The sequence below is a fragment of the Strix uralensis genome, chromosome 17 (genome assembly GCF_047716275.1).
Source record: "Strix uralensis isolate ZFMK-TIS-50842 chromosome 17, bStrUra1, whole genome shotgun sequence".
NCBI lineage: Eukaryota > Metazoa > Chordata > Aves > Strigiformes > Strigidae > Strix > Strix uralensis.
Window position 1 is genome coordinate 6,973,799 of NC_133988.1, and position 10,242 is coordinate 6,984,040.

The following is a 10,242-nucleotide window of genomic DNA, read 5'->3' on the forward strand; positions in this document are numbered from 1 at the left end:
AGCCTGTATCGCTCAGTAACCACAGCACCCAGGAAGTGATCGGCTGTTAAGGCCAAACCTGATTCTTAACAGAGCCGCGATGAACAGCATGAATTGCTACACAGTGCACCAGGCTCCAGCTAGCTCTTTAAGAGCCTCTTAATTATACAGTTCTTCTTGCACTTAAAAAATTAAAGATATGGTTCCACATCTGTCTGCTGTCTTTCTGAAAGATGTTATCTGCGATCCTTTTCCAGCTAGATTTGGGAGAAGGGGAATTCACCTGTGTAGATTTACACCTGTATTTCACTACAGACTTTGAACTCATCTCATAGCTAAGTAATACTATTTCATGTATCATATCTGAAGAAATGGATTGGATAGACTAGACTGGCTTTTTGTAGTTGTAGTTGTATCTTCCCGTAAGGTTATCTTGGGGAAGTGACAGTAGTCCAAGAAAAAGATATGGTTTTGTCCAAGACAAAACCATGGTCCCTAGGGAATAATTTCTTGGTCTCCACATCTCTGTCTGACTTGGCAAATATACTTGGAATGCGTAACAGGCCTCCACCGCTCTAATGTGACTCTTCATTTCACCCCATTGCAAAACCTTGCTGATCTTGTAAAATTTCTCAATCCCTACATGACTTTCACGTTTCATTTTTGACAAATTATTCTATAAAACGTAAAGAATCATCATTCTGGTGTTTTCCTGGAAAGCTCTTCCCTGTAAATTCATAGCAGGGCTGGAAACCCTGACCACTCAGTACTAATAGACTCAAGGATCAAGTAGATTTTGCCCATTTGTTTTCATCAAATGCTATGGAGAATTCAGCTGCAGCCTCCAAATTTCCATCAAATTTGGTTTTCAACTCAGCACATCAAACATCTGTATCTGGAAAATTGCCCTTGTGCTGCCAAGGAGGAGACCTGAAAGAGGCAAGAACAGTAAGAGAGAGTGTCATCTACCAGACCATGTCTGGGAAAGCCAAGACAGGGTTATGATTTACTACAACTAACAGCTGCCTCCCATAGGCAAACCCATTTGTCTTTTAGATCCAAAAATGAAATCTGAGCCTCCTTCTCTCTTTCCATGTGTAACCGTTACAGTCTTCTTGGTGCAACACTCAACTTTGACCATATTATGCTACAAAGTCTGCACTGACCCTCCCATGTGAGAGGCTGCTTAGCTGTTCACATGCTGGGGCTCAGGACTGTGACCTCTATTTATCTCTTTGTTTGTTTCTCAAAACTTTCACATTTGTCATCATTGTCTGGGAGCACAGTTTGCCTTGGCCTAAATCTCCACACATAGCACTTCACTGCAAGAACTCTCTGGTCCTCTACTGCCAGCATGAAGGGCTTTGTATGCTGCATGAAAAGCAGCTCAGGTATTTAAAGACCCTTACAGGCCAAGCTACACTCAAGGAGATTAATTAGAATTATTAGCAGAATCACCATTTATTAACTAATAAACAGGCACAGTATCTTTAAATTGTCCTTTACATTGTTGGGTCCTGTTACATTTTTTTTCCAAATCTTCAACCAAGAGACCAAATTCAAAAATTATTTAACATCTGAAGTACAGGCATTGATAAGGTTGATGTGAACACCACAGCTTCCTTATGGAGGGTAAGAAATCATCAAGGGATAGAAATCCTCAGATATTAAGAGCAGAGCCTAAATACTAAGTGAAGGAGTTGGGAAGAAATTCCCCTTGCAGGTAGGTTATTGCAGAGGTACTGAAAAGTCTCGGCCATTGGGCTGAGTTAGTGGGGAGAGTAGATGGGGCAGTTAGTCTAATCCCATCATCTAGTGATAAAAGGGACCAGGGTGGGCTCTGGAGGCACCAGGAGCTTCTCCTTCAGCCTTGCTGGGGACAGAGTGCACCTTTGCTTGTTTTGGCAGCAGTATATTGCACTAAGCCAGTGTAATTTTACCTCAAGCTCCAACAAGTTCTTGACACACTGAGCTACCATCTGTAGAGCCTCTTCTCTGACAGTGAAGCTGGTTTCAGATGATGATTGGTATCAGGCATGTTTGAGGAAAACTAGTTGCTGGATGAAAGCCAGCCCTCATAACTGGCCTCAGGATCCTGGAGGTGAGGAGACAATCCCAAAGAGCACCAGCATCTACATATGCTGTATGTGTGCTTTTCATTCAGCAGAATAAAGTTGGAGATGCAAGTCAAGGAGCCATCTTCTGAGAAGATGGAGACCTCAATGCTGAAGCAGGATTCATGACAGTCCATGGCCAGACTAAAGAAAACCAGGTTGCTGCCTTGTCTGCAGCAAGAGAGTAGATTTGTGGCATGAACAACCATTTCAAGCATTGCATTTTCTCCAGGCTTCCTTTTCTTCAGTGCTGCTTTCCATTGTTTGAGGGGAAGAAAAGTACATCATTGGACAGAAAGCCAGACATTTCTACTCAGCAAAGAAAAGCTGACTAAGATATTGACCCTCAATTTACCACTCTTCATCTCATCTTTTAAAATTATAAACTGAAAGAACCCTAAATATACACCAAACTCAATGGCATTCTCATGTTAGTATCCTAAACATCCTCCTTTGCCTTTGTCTTTACACTGTCCAAATTACATTGCAACATACCCAAAAGGATGCCTCTTTCTGCTGGTGTTTGCTTGCAGAGCACTATCTACAGTCACCAAGCTCTTTTTGTAATAAATAAGAAGTGCATTTTGCATTTCCCAACTCTAAATTAAGTTTAAACCATTGAACAAGAGTCTAGGAAAGTTTCCAAGAGCATGCAACCAAAAGCCAAACTGGATGTATTGCATACACCATTCACCTCCTCCACCAGTCATGTTTATAACCCAGGAATATCAGTTGTCTCTATACAACAATCAAATTACAAAAACAAAGGCAACATGCTGGGAATTCATTGCTCAAATCTTCTAAGAGACTAAGGCTGTGAGTTCCACAGATATTGGTGCTTATGATCCATTTGTCTCAGTACAATTTTTCAGAAACTGAGAAACACTAACCTTCTCTATTGAGGGCTATGGGTTTGCTCCCACAAAAATCAAGTTTGTATAGTTTTCAGACATATGGAAAAACAGATACTCAGAAACCGGAAATTCTGATATTGAAGAACTTCACATTCATGTCTCTTTCCTCTGTTATTTCTCAGAATTCATGATGAAAGTTAAGCCTGTGAAATCCTCTGACTCACAAAAACCAAACTCTGTCTTTTGTTTCTGATTTTGTTACCCAAATCAGAAAAGGGAAGCATGCTCTAGAATTACTCATGGCTTTTCAGTTTTTCTGTTAATTTCAAAGCATGCCAGAGAACAACTCTCCTGGTTCTAGCTGATAAACTTGGTGGTACTTCATCTCAAGTCTTGAAAACACACTTCTGGCTGCAGCTGTAATGGGTAAACAGATTCCTCCTACAAGCCCTGACAGGGTTTGAGGGTGATCACAAGCAGTCCATGTGTTAGGAGTGCAGCAGGGCTGAGATGGGTGACTGAGTGGGGGCAAACCCACATGCTGAAGGGGACATGTATCAGCAGTCCAACACTACTCTGGCACTATTTTCATCAGCCACCCAAGCTTTCAGTTTCCCACTTTGAGGGACCTCTCTTTGTGGGCTGCAAGCATGAGCTAAGGGAAAGTACTTCAACAGGACAGTCACAGGACATGCACCATTTCTCACATCACTTAAAAAAAAAAAAAAAAAAAACGATCCAGCAGAATCTCAGGGACTCCCATACATTTGCTGAATTTTCCTAGGTTAAAGGCAGAGCTGCTGCCTCCTTCTTCCTTTCCAGCTGGTTACAAAGAAATGCCTGAAAGAAATGCTCTGCTAAACCCAAACCTAAACACCCTCTATTCTATAGTTCAATCAACATATTGAAAGTCAATTATTTGCATGGCTGTACTTGTTGGGACACATGGCACAGACCACTGCCCAAGGGAAACTGTTCTCCATTAACTTTATATGATGGGTATATCCAGGATGTGCAGTTTACTGCACAGCATCAGCATTTTATTCTTTCTATAAAAGTGCAGCTGTGCTTGAGACTAGATTAACAGTGGAAACTTCCGACTCAGTCTTTAACTCTTGAGTGCTCTTCTGGAGCAAATCCAGCAGTTTTCTTAAAGACTAAACCTCATTAGTACAATTACTATAGCAGCTGAAAGTATGGACACTAGAAAACAAAAGGGAGCCTTGTGTGCATCCAAAGACACCAACAGTAAACTCTGTCTGAACCCTGTATTGACTAAATTAGGCCAAAGTATTATGGTAGCAACCCCAAAGGATATCTGTGGAGGGTTTTAACTCAATGAAAGTACTAAACTCACTGAAAGCATTAAATATAACATACTTATAGCTAAATGCACATGTACCTGTATGTAACAACCTATACACCTGCCATCATATGCTTTATAAGATCTCTCAGTGAGTCACACTCAGTGGAATAATGGTTCACTGTGATGCTCAGTTCAAGAGCTGCCCTGAGTGGGGTTTGCTCACTGGGTCCTGTGCAGCCTGGAGGTCCCTTGGTCTGCACAGAGCACAGCACAAGTGGCACGAGCCACTCTGAATGTATACAAGGGAAGCAGAACAGCTGGGGAAGGCAATGCGTCGTTTTGCCAGGGATCTTTACAGAGTGAAGAAGGCAACATGCCCAAATCCTAAACCCTTTAACCCAAAAGCCCTAGAAAGATGTTCAGAAAAAGGTGTGCTGGTTGAAATACAGTTGGCAAGTCAAAAAGGAAAACAATGAGGACAAAAATGCACTCTCAGCACATCTCTGGCTAAAACTAAACTAAAGTGAGTGGCTGACAGGACGAGCAGCAGAGCATCATCCACAGGGACCTTGATGAACGTGAACAGAAACCTCATGAAGTTTGGTAAAGAGCAGGGCAAAGGTCTGCATCTGGGCAGAAAAACACCATGCTCAGCACAGCCTCTCTTGTGCAGGGCCTGGGTTTGCAGCAGGAGCCAGGCTGACCATGCACCACAACATGCTCACTCTGCAAACCTGGCTGGCAGATGCTGGACTCCTTCAGGAGTGTGGTCAGCAAATCAAGGGAAGTTATTCTCCTCTTTTTCAGGCAACATCTGAACTACTGCTATCTGCCGTAAAAGCTGAGCCCTGGAATCTCGTGAAGAATTGAACAAAAGGAGCCTGTTAAAGGTCAAATTCCTGGTGAGAAGAGGTGCAACAAGCCCAGAGGGGAAATACAGAGGGACCTCCCTGTACCAGCAGTGGTGAATCCTTAGGTCAGATTGAGCTGTCCGCTTTAACCTCACACAGAGGCTTTGGAAACTCCTCTGGTTTCAGTACACCCATGCCAGGGGAGGTTGAAAGACCCGGGCTTGGAGCTGGGCTGGGCTGTTCTTCCTGGCGGAGACGGACACATGTAACTGACTATTTAAATGCTGGCAAAGGCCTCAGGCTTGACTGTGTGTCCTCTCCCAAGTCCTCTACCTGCTCCTCCAGCCTCTATCACCTGGCTCCTAACTCCACCTCTACAAAGCAGGGACTCTCCCCTTCTTGCCATGCCCACACACTGCGGGTCCCTGGTGCATGCTCCTGCCTCACCCAGTCAGATGATACATGCTAACACCATGCAACAGATAGAGGGCAAACACTCCGTAGGCTGCACGTACTGAGCCCCAAGCAACTGTGATGCTATGTCCGCATTAAGCTGTTTGTGCAGCTGGTATAACTTTTTCTTTTTTAAAGTTCTTGATGTTAGTTAAGGGTATACAGAAACAACAGGGACTTTTGTCTTAAGAGACCATCTGAAAACAACCTCATCTCTCAGAAAGAGGAGCAAGGAGGGGAAATATTCTTTAAAAATCCCCTAAATGGTAACTGAAAAGAAAATGAGGCCAGGCTTTTCTGGGATTCCCAGGTAAATGACAAAGCTGTACTGCTTGTGCACAGCGAGCCTTTCCAAACTGCTTAATCACATTGAAATCTTTGAATCAGGACTCAAGACCAGGACTAGCATCTGGATTTCATCTGCTCTCTAAAATGAGCAGGAATGCTCAGAGAACAAATGGAGCCAACAGATCCCACTTTCCTCTGCAGACAGCAGGCCCCTTCTCTGCCTATCCCTCCAGCTCTTTCTGGGAAACAAGAGCAGACACACAGCATCCCCACTGCAGTTTTGCAGTTTCCTACCATCTCACTGGAATCCAGTGAAATCCACCAGCATCAGTGCTGGAGCGGAAAGGGGGAGGGAGAGAGAACATGTGCAGCTGGTGCAGAAAGTGTAGGAATAGGCCAGGATGTGCCTCTGGGAAGCCACAAGCTGCTGGACTCACTCACACTTGCCTTAGACTCCCCTCTCATAAGTCCCAGCTCAAACACAGCCTAAGCACTCAGCACCATTGCCCTCTCCCTGCTGCACTTCCAGCTCTTTGGGAAGGGTAAATCCTGGAAATACAAGCCAGGTGTGCGAGTGCTGCAAGTCAGTAAGGATCTGACAAGAACCAGAACATAAGCAAACACAGTGTAAGCTGAGCTTCTCTGCAAGGCAAGGCTGACAGAAGGAGAAAAAGTAGCTCCACAAACAGCCCTTGCCATGTCCTGGTGCAAAATAAAGAGGGTTATTGCTGATTGTGCAACTACAGATGAAGGCTCCTAACTCTGTTTTTGCCCCAGGGATAACAGCATTGCTTCATAATAACTTCCCTGCCTTCTGAATGGCCCTGGGAGCTCGTGTGAAACAGCCTTTTTACAAGAAAGTGCCTGCTTTCTTCACCAGGAAGTGGAGGTGCAGCATGCAGGAAGGGAAAAATTCAGTCTTCTGGAGTTTGTTTTCTGTCCTTTTCTTTTTTCCTGCTCATCTTTCACTGCCGTTTTACTGTGGAAATTCCCCCGCGTTCAAATCCTTTCAAGAAATGGTGTTTCCAGGCTCTTGCACAATTCCCTCTGGAGCTGTTGTATTATTTATCCTTAACTACTTTCCCACACAGTGATCGCTGTAAATGTCTCCTTTCTTCCTTCAAAATTTTACACTCTTTCCTCTAGGGACACACTGATATTATAGTCCCAAAATTTACTCAGCTGGAACATGGGGTAGAAATTGCAAAAATTCAACTGTTGCTCATTCATGAGAATGAGCAATGGGAATGGAAAAAACCCTGCTTCCCCACATTCAGAATTAGAATATTAATCTTTGTTGATATTAGATATGTAGTGTAAGACTATCTGAGCAGAGCCGGATGAGTGCTAGATATTTTCATTTCAATAGAGAATAAGCTGTTTTCAGAATTTTATTTATATACTTCCCTTCTTTTCTACATTGTATATTTAATTTTAAGATCTTTCTTTGCACAACAGCTGGTTAGGTTTCTTGTCATATTGGATAAGAGATTTTCAGCTTATCAAATTGGAAAATGCAAGTAAGTTATTGACAGCACTAAATTCTAGACAGTTACAATTTTCATAACCAAGTCTTTTTTTTTCCTTCCTTTTTTTATATCCAAAATCTAGACAGGCTACTCAGAGCAGCACTTAGGCTGGTGAATGCTGTATGGGATGCTATGCATAGTACTACAGGATTGCCAAGGCAATGTTGGAACATGCCCAAAAATACCTGAGCTGACAAATATGTATTGAGTATTCTTTCAGAGACAGCAAGATCCTATACACCTGTTAACAACAGGTAGTACAAAGGCAAAAAGCAGAAATATGGAAAATAGAAATATTTAGAGCAGTAAAATAATATAACTTGGTGCCTGCCACCTCCTGCAAATCCTGTGAGAGAGCTCTTGGGGAGTGGGACAGTGCAACAGCAAACATTAAGCAAGGCTCCTGCTGGGTAAAGAAATTTAAAGTTCCCAACAATGACATAGTCCCTTTCTGAATCATGTGGCAGTAGCACAGTACATTTAATCTCTTTGCTTTAATTTACTTCTGCTTTATTCACCACAAGCCTTCTCTGGATTCAAACCCTAATGCACAGACTTCCACAGAAGTCATCAAAAGAAAGGTAGTGGCATGAGGAAAAAAGTTGACTCAAGAAAACCTTGAGATGTTCTCTTTTTTTTTGCATAAAAAGCAGAGCTACTGGCCTCCATATCAAAGGGCAGATGGAAACAGCAGCATTTAATAAAGAGAAACAGACTAGTTTCTACATGGTGCACCAAGGTCAGTGCAGAAAGGACATAAGTAAATAATGCACTCAGAAACATCTGGTTTTTGTCTGCTACAGATTAAAGGACTTCCAGCAGTGACTGGTCAGTGTGTCCAATTTTAATGAAAATTAAATTAATTTGAAAGCTTTTGAAACACAGAAAGATGATCTCAGTGTGCATCTCCAGAGCTTCATGCTAGCAGCCAGAATGGTGCTGAAACAAAAAGGAAATGGACTTGATCCTTCAGCCTCACACATCATCCTCTCTGGAAACCAAAACCCAACTCCAGGTGCCACAGCCATGGGACTGATTGCATCTTGGCTTCTTTTCTGGCCCTCTTCCTCTTCCCTGTCTGCACCAGCATCTTTCACAATACTTCCACTTTCAGTGTTTAGTTTAGGCAGAGTGTTTTGGATGCTGTACACCAGTAGTGACCAACCTTTCTGTCAGTTCAGGTTCCAGGATGAATTACAGAGGGTTGAGATCCACAGCTCTCTCATCAGGTGACTGCAGGTGTTCCCATCACATAGACAGTATCTGTCCTCCTCTGTGCTGCTTTCTTTCCTGAGATCCACATCATGTATACATATCCTTCCCAGCTGGCAATCCCTGGTGCAGCCTCTTGAGTGCTGCATAACCATAAAGCATTTGGTCCCCAAACCATGTGGAATCCATAATTGGTTACAGAAATCCTCTGCACTGCCCAAAAGCATGGGCAGTGCCTTATTATTAAAGTGTCATCTCTCTTCTTTCTTGGTCAGTTGGTGCCTGGGGCCACTCTCTCCCTGGTAACTCTCTCCTGACATGGCAGAGCCTAACCATGCCTCTGCCACAGGGACAATTTTCTTAGCAGCTCTGCCCAGCATCTACAACCTCCTGGAATGAGGAAACTTAGTCCTTCAGTGCCAGGTAGCCATCACCAAGGGGTACCCCACGTCCAAAAGAAACACCACTTCTGGACTCAGCCCTCAGCAGGCCCTATGCTCTTGCCAAAAGGCAATCTGCACTTTCCTTTCCTTCCTTCGCCTGTTCCCACTCCCCACAACCTGGGGTGACTAAGACGGGACAAATGATACTCAGTTCCTGCATGTCAGTCTCTATTTTCAAGTGCTAAAAAGGTGCCACTTATCAGTCTCGGAGCCAGGTCGGACTTCCCCTCTTCTGCTTCCTCCTCAGAGTCTGACACTTGCTGCAGAGTCAAGGGCAGATCTGTGCGGGCCTCCAGAAGCCTGCCAAGCCCAGACTCCCTGCAGACTGTACACATTTTGTATGTCCTTGCCTGACACTGAAATTCAGTCAGACTGAACAGGGTTGGACACATGTAAACACATACACCACACACATATCAGTGGCCAAGATTGCCCAACACAGTGTTGTGGAGACTTGTTTATTCAAGGCCAAACAAACAGCCATTTTGAAAATATAAACTCAGTGAAAGCAAAAGTGTTTATAGTTGGAAAACTCCTCTGTCTCCAGACATTGCTTAGAAAGAGAAAAAATATTTTTTTTAAAAAACTGAAATAGTTCAATGTTCAAATGTAAAGACATTTAGTGTGGCCCTGTCCTGCTTTGATGGTCATATATACTATTTTATCTGAAACAATTATAGTTCATTTGTCTCATTTGCTTCCATTCAGTTTCCACCCTTTCTATACAATAGTCTTAGATGTTGACTATCTTTATACAAAAACACAAAACTAGACGGGTGAGTCAAACTATGAGCCCATAGCTCAGTATCCTGCCTCTGACAGCAGCTGGCATTGGATGCTCAGGGAAGACTGTAGCAGGAAGATTATAGCAATAAATGTGTAGTGATTTTTCCCGTAAATGCAAAACACTGAATACATACGAACTTATTATTTGAAAATTAAGGAAACGGCCTGATTTTTATCTGCTTTTTAATGCTGTTACAATTCCAAAAGCCATAGCATCACAATAAAGCAAGTTAAGTATTACGCAACAATGAACTATCCCTAACAATTAACTGTTGCCTTAGTATCTGCAAAATTGTATTTGAAATGCCTCCTTTTGCAAGCCTCAAAGGCAATCTTGTGGTTCCTCTAGGTCTTATTAGACCAGCTTCTGGATCTGGCGATGAGAAAAGAGTGGGAGTGACCCACTTAAAAGACCCAAAGACTATCA